Source organism: Schistocerca piceifrons, chromosome 7 (assembly GCF_021461385.2).
Source record: "Schistocerca piceifrons isolate TAMUIC-IGC-003096 chromosome 7, iqSchPice1.1, whole genome shotgun sequence".
NCBI lineage: Eukaryota > Metazoa > Arthropoda > Insecta > Orthoptera > Acrididae > Schistocerca > Schistocerca piceifrons.
The window spans coordinates 224,915,590-224,940,375 of record NC_060144.1 but is presented as its reverse complement, the minus strand read 5'-3'; the positions used below and the strand labels follow the sequence as shown (position 1 = coordinate 224,940,375).

At 44.4% G+C, this 24,786-nt stretch overlaps 1 long non-coding RNA gene and 1 pseudogene across 1 annotated transcript in view; one reads left to right on the top strand and one right to left on the bottom strand.

The window, feature by feature from the left end:
• LOC124805300 overlaps positions 1-19,717 on the top strand; it is an 87,545-nt gene extending 67,828 nt beyond the window's left edge. The window contains exon 3 of the long non-coding RNA XR_007017432.1: positions 19,643-19,717. This is a non-coding gene — a long non-coding RNA (uncharacterized LOC124805300). The remainder of the gene's footprint in view (positions 1-19,642) is intronic.
• A 2,190-nt stretch (positions 19,718-21,907) lies between these two features.
• Positions 21,908-22,025, bottom strand: LOC124709312 (annotated as a pseudogene).
• Positions 22,026-24,786: the final 2,761 nt, after the last annotated feature.

Genomic DNA, 24,786 nt, shown 5'->3' with positions numbered 1-24,786 from the left:
TTGAATAATAGTGGTGAGATCCCATCTCCTTGTCTTACTCCTGTTTTAATTGAGAATGGTTCCGAAATTTCCCCTCTGAATTTAATTTTTGATTTGGTTTCTGTTAGTGTTTGTTCAATTAGTTTTCGGGTTTTAGTGTCTAGGCCTCGTTCTTCGAGAATGTGACATAGAGACTGTCTGTCTATGGAATCGTATGCCTTTTTGAAATCAACGAATGTGCAGATTATTGGTTTTGACCTGATTGCTTTAATCTTTAAAATAGTTTTAAGGTTGAATATCTGTTCCGGGCATGATCTATTAGGACGAAAGCCTGCTTGGTAGTCTGAAATTGTATGTTCTAGTTGTTCTTGTGCCCTCTTTAGGAGACATGCAGATAGAATTTTGTAGGTAACTGGTAAAAGTGAAATGCCTCTGTAGTTGTTTACGTCTGATCTCTCTCCCTTTTTGTGCAATGGGTGAATTAGTGCACACTTCCACTCCTCTGGGATATTTTCTGTCTGCCAAATTTCTTGGATGATGCTAGTGATCTCTTTTAACGAATTTGGACCAAGGTTTTTCAGTAGTTCAGCTACAATTCCATCTTCTCCCGATGATTTATTATTTTTGAGTTTTCTAATGTGACTATAAATTTCTTCTTGAGATGGTGGTAGTGAAGTCTCATTCGTGTGTTCTGGTTGTAATCTGGGGAATCTTGTACTTGGTTGTGGGCAATTTAGGAGTTGTGAGAAATATTTAGCTAGTTCTTGGCAATTTTCTTTGTTAGTTAGTGCCAATTTTCCATTCTGTTTCCGGAAGCAGAGATTTTGTGGAGTGTATCCTTTGATTTGATTTGCGAATATTTTATAAAAATCTTGAGTGTTGTGGTTCTTAAAGTTTTCTTCAATTGTGTTTAGCTGTTCATTAAGGTATTTTCTTTTAGTTTGTCTAAGTATTTTAGCTGTTTGTTTTCTCACTTTGAAAAATGTTTGTTGTGTGGTTTCTGATTTGTCACAATTGTAATTTAAAAAGGCTTGTTGTCTCTCTTCTAATGCGTTATCACAATTCGAATTCCACCATGGATGCTTGGATATTTTCTTTAACGGAATCAAATCTCTTGCTTTCTGTATAATTTTCGTTCGGAAATCTTTCCAGTTGTTTGTTGGTTGTTTATCCCATGCTTCTGTAATTTCTGATTCCTTGATATTTTTCAAGTCAAATTTGGGAATTAGTGGTGATTTCCTTTGGCGTTTCCTTTTTGGAGTGAATTTAATTTTAACTCTGGTAAGGTAGTGGTCAGAATCTATATTTGCCCCTCTGCGGACTTGAACGTCGTGTATTTCTTTCTGGAAGTCATAGGAGATCGCAACATGGTCTATTTGAAATTCACCAAGCTGAAGGTTTGGTGATCTCCATGTTTTTTGTTTCTTGGGGTCTTTTCGAAGTGATGTTGTCACGATTTTTAGGTTGTTTTGCTGACATAACTCGATGAGTCTCATGCCGTTCTTGTTTGTGAATTTGTGTGCAGGGTAATTACCGACTGTTTTTTTATATTTCCTCTCTTTGCCAATTTGCGCGTTGAAATCCCCTAGAAGAATTTTTACATCCTCCTCTGGAATTCTGGACATTTCAGTTTCGAGTTTTTCCCAAAATTTTTCTGTCTTCTCCGGTTCTTTTTTGTTGGCAATGTTGGTAGGTGCATGAACATTAATAAATGTATATATTTTGTTGGTGTGCTTGATTCGCATGGTCATTAGTCTGTTACTGATTTGATTCATGTCTATAACAGAGTCAAGGGTGTCCTTATTTACAATAAAAGCCATGCCAAATATTGCAGCTCCTTTGCCAATTTTCTTGTCTGTTTTACTTTTAAAGATACGGTAATTGTTGTAGTCTATTGTTTCTGAATCAGTGAATCTGGTCTCTTGGAGAGCAAGGATTTGAATTTTCTGTTTGTTGAGTTCTGTTGTAAGATTATGAAGTTTGCCTGTCTGAATTAGTGTCTGAATGTTAAAAGTGCCAATAAATGTATGGGACTTTCGTGGACGTTTACTAGAGAACTCCGACTTTCTCTGTCGTACGAGCCCAAGCTCCCCAGAATCCGATAGCTTGGTTGTCGCCACAGGGCGAGTGGATTGGCCACCTGGGGTAATATTAATTTTACTTGTACGAATCATACTGCTTGTAATTAAGTTCCAGCTAATGCTGGGTAGTTAGAACCAGGGATTGGTAGTTCCTGGAGCTTGGTGTTCAGCCGCACCTCACATGGTGAACAGACGCTGGCCAGAGTACCGGTGGTTGCCACACAGACGTGTCTGGGCTTTTCAATATGCTTTATCTTGTTGATAATGCTTGCCTCTTCCGCCAGTTCCGCCCTACCGATGATCTTCATCTCCGTCTTCACTACCGTTGAGGTCTTCGCCGTATCCCTGGCAAGGGACCCTCACAAGGTACTATCACCCGGGCCAGGTGAACCAAGGTTTTTTTACGAGGTGTTACTCCTCCCCCTCCTCCTTTTACAACCGGGCTTGGGACCGGCTTAGGCGGAGTTATTATTATTATTATTATATGTCCTTTCCTTGCCACCTTTCGGTTGGTGTGGGCTGGCAACAGTGTTACATACCGCTCTCCACCCATAAAGCTTTAGATATATAAATTAGTTTAAAAATAACATTTAAATATGTTTTCGAATGACCGAAAATGAGTTACGCTGTTAAAAGAGTAAATAGTCGTTGTTGACTTGCTTTAAAACGATGATCTCAATAGATTTAAATAGAAGCACTATCATTATCTATACGGGTCTATGATAAATTAGCACTGGGTAAGTTGATTGGTGATAGGGGAGCCAAAGTGTGAACATCACGGTTTACTGGATGTGAGGGTAGGTATAATGAACTAGGATTTGTGGCAAGACCGGAGAGATGGTATGTATGTAACGAGGAAGGACACTGAGCCAAGGGGTTTGTGAGGGTATGTTACATAAAGAGGTGTGGGAGTACTTACGTGGTTAATGGATGAGGATGAGAAGATTAAGCTAGAGCTGATAAGAGGGCTGGATGTGACAGATTTCATGAGAAATGGCTCTGAGCAAAAAATGGTTCAAATGGCTCTGAGCACTATGGGACTTAACTTCTGTGGTCATGAGTCCCCTATAACTTAGAACTACTGAAACCTAACTAACCTAACGACATCACACACATCCATGCCCGAGGCAGGATTCGAACCTGCGACCGCAGCGGTCGCGCGGTTCCTGACTGTAGCGCCTAGAACCGCTCAGCCACTCCGGCCGGCTAGGCTCTGAGCACTATGGGACTTAACTTCTGTGGTCATGAGTCCCCTAGAACTTAGAACTACCTATACTTAAGTAACCTAAGGACATCACACACATCCATGCCCGAGGCAGGATTCGAACCTGCGACCGTAGCGGTCGCGCGGTTCCAGACTGTACCGCCTAGAACCGCTCGGCCACTCCGGCCGGCGATTTCATGAGACTGAAAACTAAATTATAGTTGGAAGAATATATTGGGTGCGTGTAGTTGTAGGATTAGGGAGATGTATAAATGAAATGAAATGTCGTGTGGCTAAGGCCTATAGAACATATATGACAGGAAATTGAGGCTAGATATCAGAGAGAAGCAGTGGTGCTGCTAGCTCCTAGTTCCTGGACTGCTTGAGTTATATGTAAATAATGGATGATCACCTGAGAATGACATAGTAGCTGAAAATGGAGTGACCGATAAAAAGTTTGTTACATTTTATGCAAATAGTGTATCTGTTTATTCAGATACACGAAGGTGTTCATTATGAGGGGCAGTTAGGGGAGCAGATTAAGGATTCGTGTGAGTTGGTAAACTGATATAGAAACGTGAGTGGAACACGTTACACTCGGGTATTTTGAGGGAGTGATACAAGTTTTGTGGAGAAGAAAGTGACACTTTGCTGGTACAGGAAAAGCGCTGAGGTAACAATAGCTTGCAGTATTAGAATCGAGTATGCTTTTTGTTTATAACTCAGATATTTCTCAATAGTGTATGTCGAGCTGAGAAAAAGGGATTGTTTTCTAATTAGAAGTTGTTATTTCTTGTCAATTTCGAGGCTCAGCTGACTGCGTGAGTAAATGGTAACTTTTACGTTAGTCTGCAGAATATTTGTATGAGTAATTTGCAGTCTGACTTTAGTACTGAGAGATGTGTCCTCGTCTGGTAGCGAAACAGACACCCAACACAGGAAATCAGACCAGGCCGCAGACTAGATGACGTAGTGGAGAATCATAGGACTCTAATGTCCTGAAGACACTTGATTCAGTTTTCTGCATGGTGCTTGAGCTTCCATTCTTTCTCGATGTCATTTTGTATCTATGCTTAACAGCGTCTACGAGACGAGAAATGAAGTTCCATCGTGCAATCCAGACCTTTCAAAGGTTAACAAAATTCTTGATATAAATGACTGTTGTACTTTATTTCACAACCATTGTGTCAAAAGTATAGGAATCACCAGTTGACCACGAAGATGTTTCCGCGATATTTAGAGGATGTATAAGATATGATCTCATAGGGGGCCAGAACACAGTTTGGTTCAAACTTCTCTCGCTCTTCACCGTAAAATACTGTGTAGTAAGTAACCACTGCGCCTTCAATGAGCTTCCGATGCTGCTTCATGTTTCGTGGAACACGGCTTACAGTTGCATGTTTCACCTGACGGCATCTCCCAGCTATTTATCAAACTTTCTTAGAGAATGGCCTTTGCAAGGTAGCATGACTTGCGTACGTTGTTGGAAACCGAATCCTGGCAGCAGCTCCATACTCCGAGGAGGCCCCATCACTGGACATACTTGCTGATGTGATAGCCGCAGGTGTATACGTTGCTGAAACCGGCGCTTCTCTGGTGATATGCTATAGCAGAATGTGAAAAACTAACCTTCCTTCTTTGTTTTCATCAGTGTTTTGTCGAGAACTAGCACGCTATTGTTTCTTCTTTGTCTGCAAAGAAGATGGCTGTATCCCATACCCAGAGTATGGCGGACTGGGCTCGCTGTATCCGCTCCACTGACTTGCATCCTCCAATGAAATGGATAGCCCTTCTAGCACGGTCCAAGCCGCCCGCTTTGTCTCAACGTATCTCTCCACACCAGGAGTCGCCTGGAAGAGAGGTAGAGATTCCGAGCGATAAAAAGTATGAGCGTCGGGCCCTCGTAGCTCACTCAACATGTGCGCCGCCCGCTTTGTAGTGCCGGATCCGCCCCTCTTCCTCATCCTATTCTGTTCGCGTGGCCCGCTCTCAGCCGCCTCTAGTGCACTCATTGCGTCAGATCACAGCAGAGATTCCGCTCCACGCTTGACGGCTGCCCCTCCTGTTTGAGGATTACCGGGCTTTGCGCGAGCGCGGAGGGTCGTAAGCCCTGCGACTGCGACCCTCTTTGTGGAATTAATTTTTGTCCTGCTCTTCCTCGTCTCGGGGAGAGCCCCCGAGCTCTGTCGAGAATAATTGAGTGGGCTTCATAGAGACGAAGCACGAATTCCCGGATTATTTTTACTGCACACTATACTACCTCTGTTCATAAAAAAACTACAGAAGACAGTAATTCACTATTAATGCGAGAAACTCGTTGAGAGTCGAGAGTTATGGCATGCTTGTGTCCCCGTACAGTTTGTTAGTTTCTTTTTTTGGGGTTCCGTATCTGAGTCGGTAAAATCGGAGCCTCTGTATGACCGTCTTCTTATCCGTGTCTCTACCGGTCTCTGCTCAGGTCTGTTAAGACCCAGTTTCCTCAGGAACGGATGGAGGTATCAAGCTGCAATTTATGTCAAATACTAAGATCCACGGTCGATTGGCGGAGTAAACAATTTAAAATTCTAAATCAATACAACCAAAAGATACGGCCATATATCACACATATTTTGTTACTCGCAAAATCAGTCATCAAAACTTCTAGATGAACTGTTAGTAAATATGTCGATCCTGGTTGTCTAGTGATAGAGCGCGTAGGTGGAAACAAAGAGGTCACGGGATCGAAAAAAAAAGAAAAACTGGGTGAAGTGTTGAACTTGAAGGGGTGTTATGTGATGTCTGCCCAGACCTAATGACGAGAACAATGACGAAAAAATTAGGAAAAAAATCGGTAAACTGCGGGCTTGAAGCAAAGAGCTTTTTCAGTCTTCGTTCTAACCTAATCGCTACCTTTCAAGGACGTGATGAGACACCAGAAACAAAACATGTCTCGGATTTCACGTTAAACCGTAGATTCACTTACCAGTGTTGGATAACTGGGTTAGGTTAGGGGCATTCAAGTCTCCTAAGTGACACCCATTAGAAAGCCTTGCGCCAGGCAATTAACCCACCCAAAAATCATTATTGTTAATATATTTCTGTTATTATTATCATCAAATAAGTTTGTACCAAAACACCAGAGTGCGAGTTCAACTCGAACTTGTCCTGTTTTCTTACTTCTGACAGTGCTCAGCTCTGAACGATATTCTAAAGGTCTTTTCTATGGGGCTCACGGGAAATCCGGGCCAAGCAACGAGCTTGTGACGTCATACTGATTCCCTTGCCCGACGTACATCGCGTACACTCTGTTGCTTCCGGAGCCAAGCGAGAAATCAATATGTTAACGAACAGGCAACCTATAAAGTCCGCAACTTTTATCTGATGACACCGCGAGTGTGGATCTATCTAGTCGCGCAGCTACGAAGTATAAAAGTGGTCTCAAAAAATATCTCGCTCCCCGCTGGAGACGGTACTCGTAAGGCATGTAGTGTCACGTGCTGTGACGTGCGAAACAGGGCCCTTGTATCTCGCTGAGTGCGTTTTGCGTGTTGTTAATGCAGAAAACAGCATAGCCACAGAATAATATACAGCAAATTAAAATTGTCGAGGTCTGGTGCCCTGTCAGATGCAGATCTAAAAACCTGAACGCAGTCAGCGCTAGCTGTAAGGAGCTGTTAGGTCATAACGCAGCGTTAACAAACATTCAAATAAGGCTTATGTGGGCAAAGTCATGTAACGGACGTCCAGAAGATAACAGAACTGTATTATTTGTCATTTCTGAATGGTTCGAATGGCTCTAAGCACTGTGGGACTTAACATCTGAGTTCATCAGTCCCCTAGACTTAGAACTACTGAAACCTAACCAACCTAACGACATCACACACAACCATGCCCGAGGCAGGATTCGAACCTGCGAACGTAGCAGCAGCGCATTTCCGGACTGAAGCGCCTAGAACCGCTCGGCCACAGCGGCCGGTTTGTCATTTCTGACTACAATTTTACTCGAAAATCAAACAGAAATGCGGTGAGTCTCGCAACATTTCCGGTTCTTCCACGTTCGGTAGATAACCAGCACCAGTTTCTTCCTACAGTTTGTGGTGATGTGGCGGTCTGCCTGTCCGGAGCTGAATATTGACAAGACAAAGAGTTTACGTTTGGTATAAACGTTCCAAAGAGGGTCGAGAAGACGTTGAACAGGCCTACCGGCCTGGTCCCCCTAGCACATCGATTACTGCCGACAATGTAGAATGACTAAAGGATATGGTTTTGGAAAATCGTCGAATCACCATCAGAGAGGTTGCTGATGATCTCGGCAAAGCCTTTGGCTCATTCCAAGCAATTTTTTCGCACGTATTGGGCATGAAACGTGTAACAGCATAGTTTGTTCCGAAATTATTGAATTTCAACCAGGAAAGACATTACGTAGATATCGCTCGGGCATTGCTGAATGAAGTCGACAACGATCCAGAGCTTCTAATGAGGGCTATAACAGGTGACGAAGCATGAGTATTCGTGTATGACGTCAAAACTAAGGCCTAATCGTCCGACTTGAAACTTCCTGAAGGGCTGAGACAGAAAAAAAATCGTTGTGTTCGATCACATGTGAAAGTTCTTCTCAGTGTTTTCCTCGATTACAATGGAATAGTGCATCATGAGCCGGCCGTTGTGGCCGAGAGGTCTAGGCGCTTCAGTCTGGAACCGCGCTGCTGCTACGGTCGCAGGTTCGAATCCTGCCTTGGGCATAGATGTGTGTGATGTCCTTAGGTTAGTTAGGTTTAAGTAGTTCTAAGTTCTAGGGGACTGATGACCTCAGATGTTAAGTCCCATAGTGCTCAGAGCCATTTTTGAATAGTGTATCATGAGTTCGTGCCTTACGGTCGTACAGTCAGTGAGGATTACTATGTGGACGTTATGCGCCCTTTTCGTGAAGTATTGTGAAGAAAACGATCAGAATTGTGGCAAAATCACGCATGCAAATTGCATCACGATAATCCTCCCGCTCAGATCTCAATGGTTGTTCGTTATTTTTTGGCAGAAAACAGAACCGTAATATGGTCTCAGCCTCCCTATTCGCCGGGCATGGTTCCCTGCGACTTCTAGGTCTTCACGAGGCTGAAGAGAACCATCAAAGGACATCGTTTTGCCGCCACTAATAAGACAAAAAGAGAATCGCCGAATGAACTGAACGCCATAAGGAAAAGTGAGTTCCAGGGGTACTTCCTAGATTGGAAGAAACACCGGCACAAGTGTATTATATCTGTGAGGGACTACTTTGAAAGTGCGCCGAAGTTTGGATGTTTCTATTCGCTTTTCACATACGGGCCTGAACAGGACTCTAAGGAAACTTCGAAAATGATTGCTTAAATAATACAATTTTTAGGAAGAATTACAGCGGTTTGTAAGCTTTTTCTACGAGTTACTGGTAAGCCACTGTCCAGCATCACCTAAATGATGGATCTACAAGAAACTACGGATCTCGTCCCACGTAGAAGCAGTTGCTACCAAAAAAGTGTGTAGGTGCTCTTCGTACACCTGCAGCGCTGCTCGCAATGATGTCAGCGTAACGTGGCAGCCTTGAGTCTGCGAACAGGTGGCCGGTGCGACGACAGCTGGTGTCCGCCCACTGGGCAGACGCGCGCAGTGGGCAGAGGGGTCCCGACCCGCCGAACCCTGCGAGGCCGGGCTGTTTGGGCGGGAGCGTCTCCGCCGCGCGCCCCAGACGGTCTGGTACGGTCTGGTCTGGCCCCACTGGGTCGGTCCCCATCAGATAAGACGCGGGCGGGTCGCAGCCCGCCCTGACCTTAACGCCGTCCCATTGTTGTGGGCGCACGCCCCTTGCGTCAGCGCATTCCGCCGAGGCAAACCCGGTGACGACACACGACTCCCCCACCCCATCTTTCGACAGCGCAGTCCCAGTTTTGGATCGTCTTGTCGAAGTGTACTGGGTCACCATCTCACATTAGAGACAGGCAAACACAGAGCACTCAGGACCAAACGTTACGCCTGACTGCGCAATAACGAATGCACGATTATTCAGTCTCCAGCTACGCAGCATACGAAGCGCGTTCAGTAAGTAAATCAACACATTTGTTTTCCTCGGCCATTTTTCGTTGAAATAAGGCGACTATTTTGAGAGATCGTGGAGTTTTCCCTCTTCAGCCACTATAGTTTCATGAACTTCCGATAGGTATTGGCGCTATACGTAGCCTTCAAAATGGCTTCTGTAATGGAGGTGCAATTCAAATAGAGAGCAGTTGTTGAGTATTTTTTGTTGGAAAATCAGAGCATCGCAGATATTCATAGGTGCTTCCAGAATGTATGCTGAGATCTGGCAGTGAACAAAAGCACGGTGAGTCGTTGGGCGAGGCGTCTGTCATCATCGCAATAAGGTGGCACGAACATCGTGGTGCAGCGATGAACCCCGAAGTGTGTCGTGCTACCCTCAGTAAATTGAAGAAGCGACTTCAGCATGGTCATCACCACACAAATGCAAACGAACTTCCCCTCGCCGGCCGGAGTGGCCGAGCGGTTCTAGGCACTTCAGTCTGGAACCGCGCGACCGCTACGGTCGCAGGTTCGAATCCTGCCTCGGGCATGGATGTGTGTGATGTCCTCAGGTTAGTTAGGTTTAAGTAGTTCTAAGTTCTAGCGGACTGATGACCACAGATGTTAAGTCCCATAGTGCTCAGAGCCCCTTTTGAACTTATCCATGACAACGCAAGGCCTCACACAGGTCTGCGCGCCAAAGAGGAGCTAATTAAACTCCATTAGACTGTTCGTCCTCATCCACTCTACAGCCCGGATCTCTCACCTTCAGACTTCAATCTGTGTGTCTCAGTGAAAAGTACACTGCACGGGGGCAGTACGTGGATTATGAGGAGGTTATTGGTGCAGCTGTACGTCAGCTCCGGCGTCGACCAGTAGAGCGGTATCGAGCGGGGGCATACAGAAGACACTCCTTCTACAGGGGCCTAAAGCCGTCGCAATGAAAGGAGATTACGTTGAAAAAAAAGAAAAACTATTTTTTAGCCAAATGGGAGCGGAATAATTTTGTGCACTGGAATCCTGAATAAAACCAACCTGCTTTCCGAAAACAAGCGTTGCATTACTCGTACATGGCGTGCAAATTGGACACTATGCAGGAGACCTAAAATTTTTCCATTTTACTCTCCAAGTGTAAAACATAACTGCAGTCCAGTCATGAGTTGGTATAGCTTGTTCAGTGAGTAATTTTGGCCAATTGGACAGTGCAAGCCCGGGGCGATGGGAGAAGCAAAAACGGCAAAGTGGAAATGTCGTCTATCTCAAGATCACACAGATGGAAAATTTCCTTAGCTGGAGAAGATCAAGCAGAGGAATAACGTAGCTTACTAACCCTTCGTTCGACAGACGCATCTGTACCAGCACAGGAAGGACTGATAAGAGGACATACAGAATATCTGTGGAAGACAAGCACGTTTCGTTAAACGACTGGTTAGGAAGTGGGAAAGCCTCACAGAGATGTTCGTCGAACTCCAGTGGCAGGCACTACAAAAGAGGAGTTATGCATCACGGTGTGGGACAAAAGTGGAACAGGGAAATTTGGAGGGACAGTGATACAGATCGTGATGCTTCGCTGCACACTATTAGCTTGCGTGTGGAGTCTTCTTTTTCTTGTGCCTTTGTCCCCCGCATCGGCTTGGTCGTTAACGGATTTGGCACCGTTATTTAGTTGGGTGGCGGGATGCCCTTCCTGTTGTCGCCACCCAGTACACCCCTCCCCCTTCTTTTTTCGATAATTTTTCGTAAATTACGACATTCTCGTAGGTATTGTATTGTCGATTTAATATTTATTCCAGAATATATGTGTGAACAGCGAGTTTTATTTCGGTGTACGTCACTCGATAATGGCGCTGTTAGCCGAAATGAGTGTATCGTGAAAGTGATAGATAAAAATTACTATCACACAGCGACGAAACTGGAAACTCCTTCTAAAAATGTCACTTGCTGAATTACGAACAACTTAAATTGGTAGGATCACATAGATAATGTTGTGGGGGAAGACGAACCAAAGCCAGCGATTTATTGGCAGAACACGCAGAGGATTTAACAAATCCACAACAGAGACTGTAAACACTACAACACTACACTTGTCTGTCCTCTGCTGGAGTGTTTCAGTGCTGTATGGGATCTTTAGCACATAGGATTGATAGAGCACATCGAAAAAATTCAATGAACAGCAGCTCTTTTTGTATTATTGTATTATCGCGTGGTAGGGGAGAGAGTATCAAGGGTACGATATGCGAACTGGGGTGGCAATCATTAAAACAAAGGTGGTTTTTGTGGCTGAGAGATCTTTTCCGAATTCGAAAATATTTTCTTGATGCCCACCGACATAGGGAGAAACGATCATTGTAATAAAATGAGACACCGGATCTCACACAAAAAGAAAACTTTTGTGTTTGTTTTTCCAGTGAGCTGTTCGACAGTGGAACGGTAGAGAAATAATGTGGAGTGTAGACGTGGAATATGTAGAGACGATCATTTTGTCCCATCGAAAAACTCTGTCAAGCCGGTAATGTAGCAGATTATCGTTCGAGTCTCTGATACGCACGTTCGAAATGGGTATTTTTTATCTCCCCCCCCCCCCCTCCCACCCCCTCGGAAGCTAACAAGTTGCACTCTGAGGCATATGAGGAGGTGTGATTTGTTTCTACATCTACAATAAACTGTATCGCTTGGTCACATGAAAGTCAAACGTGATATGTAAATATTTTTCACTTATACATTGGTTCTGCTGTGTGAGTTGCTTATCGGTGCCAGTAGAACGAGAACGATCTGTAAACGGAGCAGCTCCATCCATCCATGAAAATAATGGATCGGCAGTTTTGCATTGTGTATCAGCTAGGACTTTCATGGTCAGTAACCATAAACGGTATACCAACAAGCAAAATTTCAGCATCTCATCTCTTTATGTTTCGTGCCAGTAGTTGCGTCATGTATTTCGAGAAGCCTGGTGCTCTTCCGTTTGCCGGTTAGTCAAATAACAACCACGTACTAATGGAACGACAAATCTCTGTAGCTCCTGGTGACATTTGAGTGAAATTCGTGAGATGAAGGACTACTATCTGTCCACCTTTCGTGCTCTTTTTCATCCATCCTTACATTATTCATTGATCACTACACGGCTTACGAAGTCGGAAATTAACACGTGAAACAAATTTTGTAAAGAATATCAGCACTGCTAGCTGTAACCCGTGTGTTCTACTGTCATCTATCAGTTTCGATAAAGTCTTGATAGTAAATTTACACTTTCTTTTCACACACTATTCCATACCTCGTGACTACTATGGCACAGTGCATCAATACATTACGTCACAGTAGTGTTCATTGCAAGTCGTACCCTTTTCTTTCACGGGTTACTGATTTCCATCCGCCACCAAGAACGATTATATTTTGAGTCATACATGTTTCTGTCTGCGACAGCGGCGTCCCTGTAAGTCTCACGACGTTTCCTCCCCATAAGATAACTTCCTCTGACAAGCGACTAGCTGCTGCTGACGGAAATCGAGATTGTCCTTGGCAGATAGTCACGTGTGACGCAGTAAAGGAAGTGATATTTCCTGCATTGTCTCCGGGAAAAATGTCTGTAACATTACTTCTACTGTACACACACGGACACTGTCAGATGTTGATGTACTTTTATTTGAAGGCAATTGTCAATGACTACTATATTTGTGTTACATACTCAGCTTAGCTGAAGCTCAAGTAGTATCAGATAGCCTCTAAGTTCTTTTGTTAATATATCAGTGAAATTCTCAGTGAGTCGTTTGCGTGCAAGGCAAAGTGAAAAGTTCTAAATATGATTAAGAGATGATGTTAATAACCATTATTTAACAATTTGTATGTTGTTTAGCTTTTACTTTTTCTATCTTTTTTTATTTATGTTTATCCCACGCCCAGGTTTAATGCCATGTAAGTTCAAGAACTGATAAATATTACATTTAAATCTTGCTTCCGTATATCTGAATCATTACCGTCCTCCAATTATAAATGTAAACACCATGCACGCCCAAGCTTCATGCTGTCACTTTAAGGTAGAATCTCCGCGAAAGGGAAACCTGAAAACGATAAAGGTATTATGTTTAGCTTAAATGGAATATGGTGATACAGAACACAATATAAGCTGATTTGGTGCGAAGAATTGTATAAGTTCGATATGAGAGCAGGGAAAGAAGTTTCATGTTGTAGCAGAAGATATAACACTAAATGAATTGAGGAGAAATTTCATGTATTTGGTGTAGTTAACATAAACTTGGAAAATAAGAATGAAGTAAGATATCTCATTAAGCAAGTGGAAAAACAGTAGCCGACAAATAGTTAAAAATAAGTGATGCTGCTTTTGAGTGCGCCTACAAGCTATTAAAAAGGTCCTCGTTAATTACTCTCTCTTTTTTAATGAGCGAATAATCTTGCTTGGCAAACTCATTACACGTGAAGCATTCATGTGATGGACAAGTTTCAGGAAAGTTAACAGCTGCGCCTCTGTTGACTGAAACTTGTGTCTCGTAATAGAAAGCTACTGACGTGATCACTTTCCACATTAGGGCCTCGTTACCTTACAGTAAAGCGTCGTTTAACGGCTTAGTGAAAAGCTCTAGTCTACAACGCAAAAGCTTTATGGTTCCAGTCCTCATTCGTATAAAGTTTTTTCTCTTATTTAATGCGACTTTCAGCACTGGCGGAACTTTTAATATTTCAGAAAGGCCAAGGTGCAATGTAGTTACGATTCTACGTTAGCTTGTACATCAGTACATAGCTAACTGTGTTTATCGTTTCATCGGTCGGAGGAAGACAGTAGCAACAGGTTAAGCACTGATGGGTCCACTCCACTTGTCGTGCTGATAACAGTTTTATTTAATATTGCAACATACAGAGTGTATAGAGAAGTCAACATAATTACCTGATAGTGTTTAGAGTGGCATCCGTAAACAGTTTAGGCAAATCCGTAAACAGTGTACACAACAGCTATACCAGCTGAAGCAATCTAGGACAAGTACTCATAGTCCTCGACGGGTGTTCGGAGTTAGTTGTCTTCCGTGCTGATTTACACACCCGTTTAATGGAGGGTGACAGGGGAAGCAAGCGGCGAATAAGATCCTTAAGTTGATTTTCTACCTAGGCATTTGGGAAGCGACAGGGGGGAGGGGAGGGGATTAGTCTCTATCGTGCTCATGCCACCATTTGCTGACACTTCTATTTATTAGTAATTTATTTTGGGTTTTGGTTTCATGACATGCAAACAATCACAGTTTAAGCACATCAGTTTCGATTATTATCTATGAAAAAATTTCAATGCAGTTATAGCAAAACAAGCATAAATTTTATGAAATTGGTGTGTATGTACTACGCTTATCTATGTGCAAAATTTAATTTAAAGTCATTTACAACAAAAGGTGTAATATTATGACTCAATAACTGTGTATAAATGCATTTCACTTAGTGTGTCCGATTTATCTTCCGATGTACTGGGTAACTGGGATACGACCTCCAGGCCATGCGATTCTTCGTTTCTGCTCTCCCCCATCGGAGTGGCCATTCTCGCCTATTGTCTTGTGTTATCGGTCTCTTCCTCTTCCCTACTGTGCACGTAGAATCTACACTTAGACTTACACCTTAACGTCTGTTGGTGCCAGAAGAGTAGTAACGTACAGCACTCAGCTGATGTAGTGTCACGTCTGCCTGCCCATCGCTTCATGACGTCCTAATATTATATGGTTCACGTCTTCTTACTCTCCGCAACTACGCTTCTAGTAGTCTGGCGGTGCACATTGTCATTCTGAAGTACACCACTGTCTACAGCAGAGTCAGTCATGGTGAACTTTTGAAAGGGCGCTTGAGCAGTATGAGCGGAGCCTAAAATTTCAGTAGTGCCTTCCACGTGTACTAATGGTCTTAGCAATGCCGCAATAAAATCACCCAAACCAAACGTTGGCCCTTCTGTCTCGCAGTCTTGAAGAGATGGTTGTACAGGTTTATTCTCCGAAGTTTCCCATTGGACGCGTCGATGGGGACGCGTCTGTTACGTCAGATGTGAATTCAAATGTTTTCACTGCCAGCTCTAGTCCGTGGTCGTCAAAAAAATTGCTCTGAGCACTATGGGACTTAACATCTGAGGTCATCAGTCCCCTAGAACTTAGAACTACTTAAACCTAACTAACCTAAGGACATCACACACATCCATGCCCGAGGCAGGATTCGAACCTGCGACCGTAGTGGTTACGCGGTTCCAGACTGAAGCGCCTAGAACCGCACGGCCACACTGGCCGGCCGGGGTCGTCAGTTGGCTGAAGAGGTCACCTGGACTGGCCTGACACGGTAGCAACATTTACGCTGCTGTGGCGGTCTTTTCGGATGGGAGTAATCTATGACGAAACCCAACGAGCGGCGACCATTGCCATGTTCAAAATGTCGTGAAGGCTGTTGAAAAATGATCCAAAGCTGATTTTTCACTTTTTCAGTATTCCTCGATTTTGATACACCAGTCTTCGAGCAGCACGGCCTCCAATTCTCCTGCGACTCCTGGTTCTTCACAGAGATGTTGTCTGAAACATCTTGCGTTATTTAGACTTGGTTGTCAACGAAGGAAAAGTCTGCGCCGCCTAAGCACTGTGTCATATGTTGGTGTGTTGTTACCATACACTTTCACCGACTTAGCATTGGTTGTTGTAGCACTGTTCCCATTTAAATCAGCAGGCTGTGCTATTTTCTTTAAGCTGCTCTGGTGGTGTGCTACGGTACTGTGGCGCTCTGTCTTCGGTGTATATTATGACTGAGGACATGCACCTGTGAACAAAAAAAAAAAAAAATCTAAGATGTCCAACGGGGACAAACGACCCACCCAACGACCACGCTGACATCATCAAGTCTGCTGATGAACGCTGGGCTTTTATCTCCTTCTCATCGCCCACTCCATCGGCCATCCGCGCACAGCATCCCTACCCACACTCCTCCCACCGAAACGGTGTTCCGCCCTAGGTTCGCGGCCAGGTATGCGTGCTGGTGGCACCTGCGTTGTTCCTCCACCTGCCACAGAAGTCATTTCGGTGTGTCGGACCTCTTTTCTCTTCTTCGTCATTCTAATAGTGGGGTCCAATGCCTTACTATGGATGTGCCCACTTATCAGCGGCCGGCCGGTGTGGCCGAGCGGTTCTAGGCGCTTCAGTCTGGAAACGCGCGACTGCTACGGTCGCAGGTTCGAATCCTGCCTCGGGCATGGATGTGTGTGATGTCCTTAGGCTAGTTAGGCTTAAGTAGTTCTAAGGGACTGATGACCGGGACTGATGACCGTAGCAGTCTGGCCCCTTTAATCCCACAAACCAACCAACCAGGGACTGATGACCTCAGAAGTTAAGTCCCATAGTGCTCAGAGTCATTTGAACCATTTTGAACTTATCAGCGGTTCCCATATTCGAAAGTCAACAGAGTCCTTAATAACGCAGTTCCAGAAGTTGGACGTCTGTGTCAGAATCTCTGTGTGGTCATATTCCATTCCATGTAATTCCGTCAGGCAATGTTCTGCGACTGCCGCCTTGTTAGGGTGCTGCAGTGTGGTGTGCCGTAGGTATTCTCGGCAACCATCTTCGACAGAACCCAACGTCTGACCTATGTATGTCTTACCACATTGGCAGGGAGTCTGGTAAACCCCGGATTTCCACAGTCTAAGGTCGTCTTTCATACTACCAAGCAGTGCCTGTGTTTTGGCTGGTGGGCGGAAGACCGTCTTCACTTGGTGTTCCTAGAGAATTCGTTCTGTCTTTCCGGATAAAGCGCCACAAAAGGGAATAAATACAATGGCCGCGTCCTCCTGAAAATCCTTCTCTGGTTCCGCCGGTTGTGCGGAGCGTATAGGACGTAGGGTTCTCCGAATTTGCCTCCCCTTGTAGCCATTCTTCCGGAAACCACTCTCAGAGATTCAAGTTCGTGGTTGACTGTTTGTTTGTCAGAGCCCTATGTAACAAAGTTTTGAGCACGCCGTTCCTTTGACTTGGGTGGTGGCTCTCCACTTGTAAGTATTGGTCGGTGTGCTTCTTCTTATGGTACACACTGTGGCCCAAAATGCCGTCGGCTCTTGTTTCAACCAGGGCATCCACAAAGGAGAGCACTCCATCCAGTTCGACTACTATGGGGAAACTGATGTTCTGGTGTATGGAAATGAGGCGTGCAAGGAACCACTCAGTTTGTATTTTACATGTGGTCATGTGACGAATCTTTCATTTACATTACGGAAGGAAGAACTAAGTTTCCATTGGGCTGATAGCGGACTGATATCCGGCAATTCATTCGTGAAGTATTTCGAAATGAGTTACGCCTGGATAAGGTGAAGACTCAAATAAAAAAATTATTTAGTGGCCTAATTTTTTGAGGTGATAAGTGAAATCTCTCGTAGCCGGTGTTTATCATGTAGCTTACGCCATGATCGCTCTAGAGATGTTGCGGTAAGAATTTGAGTCTTCAGGAGAGTAGGAGCAGGGTTGTAAGGTGACTTACTGTAGACCGAACCGTAATGGCCCCGACAATTGTAGCAGCCCAGTGGTCGGTGGAGTTCTTGCCCAGGTGGTGTCACGCGCAGCTCCGCAAAACTTAAAGCCGAGAGAGAGGAGACGGCAGAACCGGCCCGCTAATTGCCACAACAGAGCGGCCAGTTGCGCGCGCCGCAAATTTCGCAGGCCAGATGCGAGGCCCGCGGCTGCGCGCCTCATGGAGCCACAGCGTGTTTTGTTGCTCGGCCAGCGGCTGCAATTAGCGCTGCCCGGGCAGTCACTTGCGTGGAAGGGGTAGCCATCCAGCCAGCCAGCCAACCGGGCCGTCTCCACAAACTGCCGCCAGCTGCCCGCGATGCGATTTACTGGCCCGTCTTTCCGCGCCTACTACCGCGTTCGCCCAGCGTGGGCACAAACGCAAGTATTTCGGGTGTGCCGAAAAATTAGCATAATGCTATAACGCAATGAATGGACCCACTGTCTGAAATAAACGACGCGCTCACATCGTTACAGCAAAGAGGTGTTCCCTAAAGTTCAACAGCCTTGTCACAGAGATTTCGCAGCAAAATTCATTGCCTCGTGGGCTTGCTTCCCGTTGCTGAACGCAATTCCAAGAAGCCCTTCGCCTCCTTCATCTCCTTTTTGACAAAAACTTTGGTGAAGCGATAAAACTGCATTGCTTTGCAAACAATCTGTGTGTTGATGTATCGAACTGACGTCATTTCTTTTTCCCTTCACTATACACAATCTACGTCGTTGTGCTAACTGTTAAATAATAACTGTTGAAGTACCTGGCTCCAAAAACGGGAACCTCAGAAACAATGACATGTGAGGAAAGGTATGCAGAGCAGGTCTTGTGATGTACCCACTCATCCCAAATTTCTCTTTTGTTACATTTTTGTGAAGCTAAATTTGCTATTGTTTTGGTCATCAATCATAATGTCGGTGTGACGTCACATCAGTGCTATCCTCGTGTTGTTTTTACTGCACTGTACATCACCAGTGATCTTAGCAATACCACCCCTCAAGTTTTCACTAACGACTGATCTGATGATGTTATAAGTGCCCAGCCAAGCTGATTTTACTAATCATTCTAGTCTTTATTGTGTATTTTTCCTGGGTGACTGGATGCCTTCATTCCTTACTCGGTCAGTTAATAAGAGCTTCAACTTAGTCTTATGTGAAAGGACGAATCACTAGCTATTTGCTTCCTTATCTGTCCTTTCTCTGTACAAATTAAATGTCGCAGGCTACTTTGAGCAGCGCAGAATTAAACAATTTCTGATACTGTCCTCGGGCTCCATTCCGTCACAGCTGACTACTGTAGTCCCCTCAGCAGAAAGAGAATGTGTTATCCTGCTAACGGCGCATTGGAAACCACGCTGTGCTGAGAAGGGAAAAACTTTTTATTCTACAGCATCAAAACCCTCGTCCACATCTACGAATGTAATGTTCGTGCCAGCTTCGGACTGTGACAAACCTGTTATGATTCCGTACCATAACGGTTTGCATGTCGAATTTATGAAGTTCAAACATAGAACCAACCAAGCACTCATCTAAAAGATTTCGGGGGAGCGCATAAAAACCAGGTCCACTGTAGCTTTTTACGAGAATACAGTGTTCTTAACCATTCTATTGAAGAAGTGAAGATGCTTTCAGAAGCACGTAATCAAGTGTCCAACGAAGTTTTTTACTTAGGTTATTTCTGTTTCTTTGCTGATAATGGCATTCATAGTGTTGATACACCATACATGTCTTGCAGACTCAAAACCAGCAGTCTTTGTGCCTACTCACATTGTGAGTCACTTTATAGTAGCCCTTAGTTAGAATTAAAACTTAATCATTTGCATTAAAAAGGCTATTGTCTTTTGTTGCAGGTTCTGAAAGGAACGATTACGACGCAGGTGTCACAGTGTGCGTGGATAAAGAGCGGTTCCTGTGTAGCCGTCGCCAACTGAGTGGTGAGTACTCGCTTTCATGATCTGTTTCCGGTATTTCTAAGAGTTGGTTAATTACGCTTCTTGCTGTAAACACCCACTCATAGCCATTTACCCGATTTTGTTACTAAGATGAAGAGGCGAAAGGCAACCACCCAGTTTTGCTCTAAAATTTGTATCTTCCCAACCGTTCTGCCACAGTAAATATTGTTAAGATTGTTCTACAAATCACTCATGGAGATGGGGCTGGTAACATGTTCAGTGGAGTGAGATACATATAAGGCTGCGCCAGCATGGGACATGGAATGTTTGCAACGGAATAGGCAGATGCGTTTTGACAGATGCGTTTTGACCAAGGAAGAGTAGGTGATACAAAAGCTGAGACATCTGAAATAACACAGAATGATAAAAGTTGTCTTGCGACGAACTGTTTAGAAACTTCCAAGAACACAGCAGTGAATTTACAGGTTTGCTTCACAACAGGTACACGCTAAAGATAAAATACAGCAACAACTGCTTATAACATGGCAGTATTCCTGTGCTCAACCCACGAATGCTACGGGAAGAAACCTTCATTTAATATGTATAGAAACGTTACCTCCAAGACTCACTCCATACCGATGTGTGGAATGTGTAGGTGTAGAAGTAACTTTACTACTATCTGGTTACATTCGCTTAGTTTTAACACGTTAAAAAGTCCCTATAGCTTTAGAACCAAACTTGTGTTCCATGTTTTCTATATTAGGCATTAGTCATACAACTTACAAACAAAAAATAGAGACTGAGTTCGTAAACTAAGCTCGTCAGCGACCTTATACTCGACCTTGACAGCGTAGCACATATAACAATTGAGACTATCATCAGTCGCTTTATTATGAATCTTGGAAAATATCTAGAATGTTTTGTAATATTATTTCTAGGAACGATAAAGGAAATGAAGTACTGGAGAAATCTATCTACGGACGACTTACAGATTTGTACCGTTACACTACCATGCATATACACGGAAACAGCCTCTTGAAATACGATTTTTAACGTCGAATTTCTTGCGAATTTGATTTGCAAAGTGTCAGTATACTGGCCGAAAGGAGACTTCCATGCACCCTTCAAGAACCCTGTGCGCAAAAGTTTTCCATCGGGACGGTACTAGATTACATAAAAGAGAACAATGTTATACCATTTTTACAAAGCGAGCAACACATAGATAGGGGTAGATATCGTTGTACTTGTATTACCAGAAAGCAATTGCATGGCAACATTGCATCCTTTCCTTTTGTCTTGTACTTACTTACATTTTGATACGTATCGGATTGTAAAACGACAATTCCGACATGATCCACAGTTCTCCTGAAGTAAACTGTAGCTAGATCAGATTGGTTACAAGACAAAGGGGATAGAAACTAAAGTGCAATTCTGCAAGAATATTCTGATGTCGATGGAACTCAACGTAAGAGGGGAATGGGTAGTTTTACAATAGTAGAAGGTATACTTCAACAGCTATCAATGAAAGCAAGAGAACGAAGAAAACATTCTGTTCATCGGACTGCAAGTAGCAGAAGTACAAGATAGAGACTGCAAAAATTTTATGAAGGGAACAATTCCTAGGAATTGTAACTTCAGTTGTTAGGAACATCTTGAGGGAAAGCGTCAATACCAGCTACACGATAAACTTACACGATTAGTTTATCGTGACTGGTTATAGTTTAATGTTATTTCTGCTACGAGTTTTGGAGGCTTAATTATTCATCATCAGGTGGATTCATGTCATTTAATAAAACTTGCATGTGTAGCGCTTTCGACTTTTGGGTAGCATGTGGCACTATCTCAAAGAAGACAATGCCACAGGTTACCCAAAAGTCGTGCACCGAACACATATACGTGTCATTAATTGACATGAATATGCCTGATGATGAAAGTTTAAACCTTCGAAACACGCAGTGGAAGTAAAATAAAAATACATGATGACTGATGACAGTGAATCATTAATTTAATTGATAATAATAAACACCTCTTCTTCAGGCCACAAGTGGCCCATCGGGACCATCTGACCGCCGTCTCATCCTCAGATGAGGATGCAGATATGAGGACGTGTGGTCAACACACCGCTCTCCCGGTCGTTATGGTAGTTTTCTGTGACCGGAGCCGCTACTATTCGGTCGAGTAGCTCCTCAATTGGCGTCATGAGTCTGAGTGCACCCCGAAAAATGGCAACAGTGCACGGCGGCCCGGATGTTCACCCATCCAAGTGCTGGCCACGCCCGACAGTGCTTAACTTCGGTGATCTGACGGGTACCGGTGTATCCACTGCGGCAAGGCCGTTGCCAATATTAATAACAGTCACTATAAAACTTGACATAAAATGCTCACATCGGTATCAGCAGAATAAATTATAAAGTGTAATCATTGACAAATATACTGTGTGTTGAAAAGTATCCTGACCTCTATTAGAGGACTTTATGGGGTCTGCCCACGCTTTATCTTTGTAACAGCTTGAAATTTAACCGAGGTGTCTGAATGTCTGTGAAGGAGTCAGCCCATTTCTCCTAAAGAACCGAGAACAGAGTAGTTAGTGATATTGAAGCGTGGTGCGTCGAAGGTAGCGACGTGAGCCGCTGGGGTCTGGACAGATGTCGACGTTCTGTCTCATCCCAAAGGTGTTCCACTGCGTTCAGGTGGGGAACCTGCACACACTACTCAATTCCAGGAATTTATTGTTCGCAGACCATCGCTTCACAGACGCAGCTTGATGACAGAGTGCATTGTCATGATGATACATTGATCGTCTCCGAACCGTTCCTCTACTATACGCAGTACGTACACAACGCTGTAAAGTGTGTTATTCCGCAGTTAGTGTTTTCTTAAGCAAAATGAGTAGGGCACACAAATTCAAATGGCTGTAAGCACTATGGGACTCAACATCTGAGGTCATCAGTCCCTTAGACTTAGAACTACTTAAACCGAACTAACCTAAGGACAGCACACACATCCATGCCAGAGGCAGGATTCGAACCTGCGACCGCAGCAGCCTCGTGGTTCCGGACTGAAGCGCCTAGAGCAGCTCGGTCACAGCGGCCTGCTAGGGCACACACTAAGCACGAAAAACGGGCCCGCACTGTAACACTTCCTCGTCCGTGCTTTACTGTTAGCAATACACACGCTCTCCAGGCATTCGGAAAACCAAAAACCTCCTGTTCGATTGCCACAGGGCGCGGCGTGATTCATCACTCCAAATCGCTCGTTTCCAGTTATCCACTGTTCAGTCGCATCAGAATTTGCACCAAGTCATACCCAACTTAACATTGACTGCACATATATATAGCTTATGAGGGGCTTCTCGACCATTATACCCCATTCTATTTTACTCCATATGCACAGTAATTCTGCTACTTGGACTGATGGTAGCACTTTGGAACTCAAGTGTGATTCTTTCCGCTGATTCTATGCAGTTTTTTACATCCATCCTGCGCAATGCTCGACGTTCCCTACGAGCCACTACATGAGATCTGCCTGGTCTCGGTTTAGTTGCGGATGTGACTTCGCGCTTCCACTTCACAGTCTCATCACCAACAGCCGATTGGGAAGTGTTAAAATAACTTTGATGGATTTGCTATTGACGTGGCACCCAATGACTAATTCACGTTCAAAGTCACTGGGCTCTTCCGACAGACCCATTCTACTGTTAATGCTTCTCTACGGACAGTACTCCCCGCGTCCTTTTATGCTGTGAGGTCCGTGTCACGCAACATCTTGTTGTCAATTCCACTTTACATAGTGATGTCCGAATAGCTTTGATCAGGTAGTGTAGACAACTAAAAATTTAACAGCAGATGTTTACACAAATATTTTGTCAGATTCATCAGTATCATTCAGTGATGGATATAGGTATCTTCGTAGCTGGTTCATGCGTTACCGTCTTCATCTTTTCGCAACCAACTTTATTCTTGTTTCCTTATATCTTCAATTCATGTTCCACAAGCTTCTCCCCAAATTCTTTTCCTGTAGTGAGCAAACCAACACAGGAACTCCTCCGCCTAACTCTCAACATTTTGTTTCTCTGTGTGGCCAACCCAGCTCTTTTCCGTTTTCGTAATATTGTTCTGATTAGTTTGATGGGGGGTGGGCGTGGTCCTTTTGGGGTTGGTTTACCTAGGTCTTCTTCGGATTGAGAATCTTATCAGAAATAAATCCAAGATACAGTCCGGCTAGAACACCGTACCTTGAGAGTAACAATCCGACAGTTACCCAAATCGACAGCTACTCACCTACAGTGTTATAGACAGCTCCCTTCGTGCGTTACAGAGTCCTGTACACAGTGTATACTTTCAGACAGAATCTTTGGATCAATAGCTGTCCAATCACGGTATCACCATGGCCCAATAAACCGACAGTAGTCCTCAGTAGCTCGTGAATGCTTGGCCGCAAGCTGACCGTCTATGGACTGGGCCTATAGGCACACGTTGTCCGTGGTCTGGCAGCTGCCTGCTGACAGCCACTGGTAGGCACACATTGTCCGTGGTGAGGTAGCAGCGCGAGTCGCCGCAGGAGCCGCCGTGCAGACAGGGGAACTGGGTCGATCAGATTCACCGCGGGCTCACGCTTAACGCCGTTACACTGAACGGATGCTGATGTCAACAGCGTGCAACAAGACGCGTTACGTCACGGCGGCGCGTCTGTTCCGCAACCCACGCGGAGCCTGGACGCGGTCAGAACTACCGATGGCCGCTCCAGATAGCCGCTCCCTGCCCGTGACACAAATGCCGCTCTTTGGGCGTGTTCGGCGAGGAAGCTTTCTCTGCTTTCCTCGAGCGCCGTACGGGGGCTAGTGACGGCCAAATTTACGCACAGCGCCACCCTAAGCCATAGACACCTCGCTCCCGCCCTTTACAAAAATTAAAAAAAAAAATCGCTTGTCTGTTTTCGACTTTGGACGATTCTGGTTGTCAAACACATTTTAGTTGCCTTACATAATAGTATCCTTATACGCCGTCTAAGGTGGATATTCAGGGAATACAACCGGTCCATCCAACGTTAACAGATGTGCTTCTGTTAATTTTATTGTATACTGTGTTTTTTTATGACGTAAC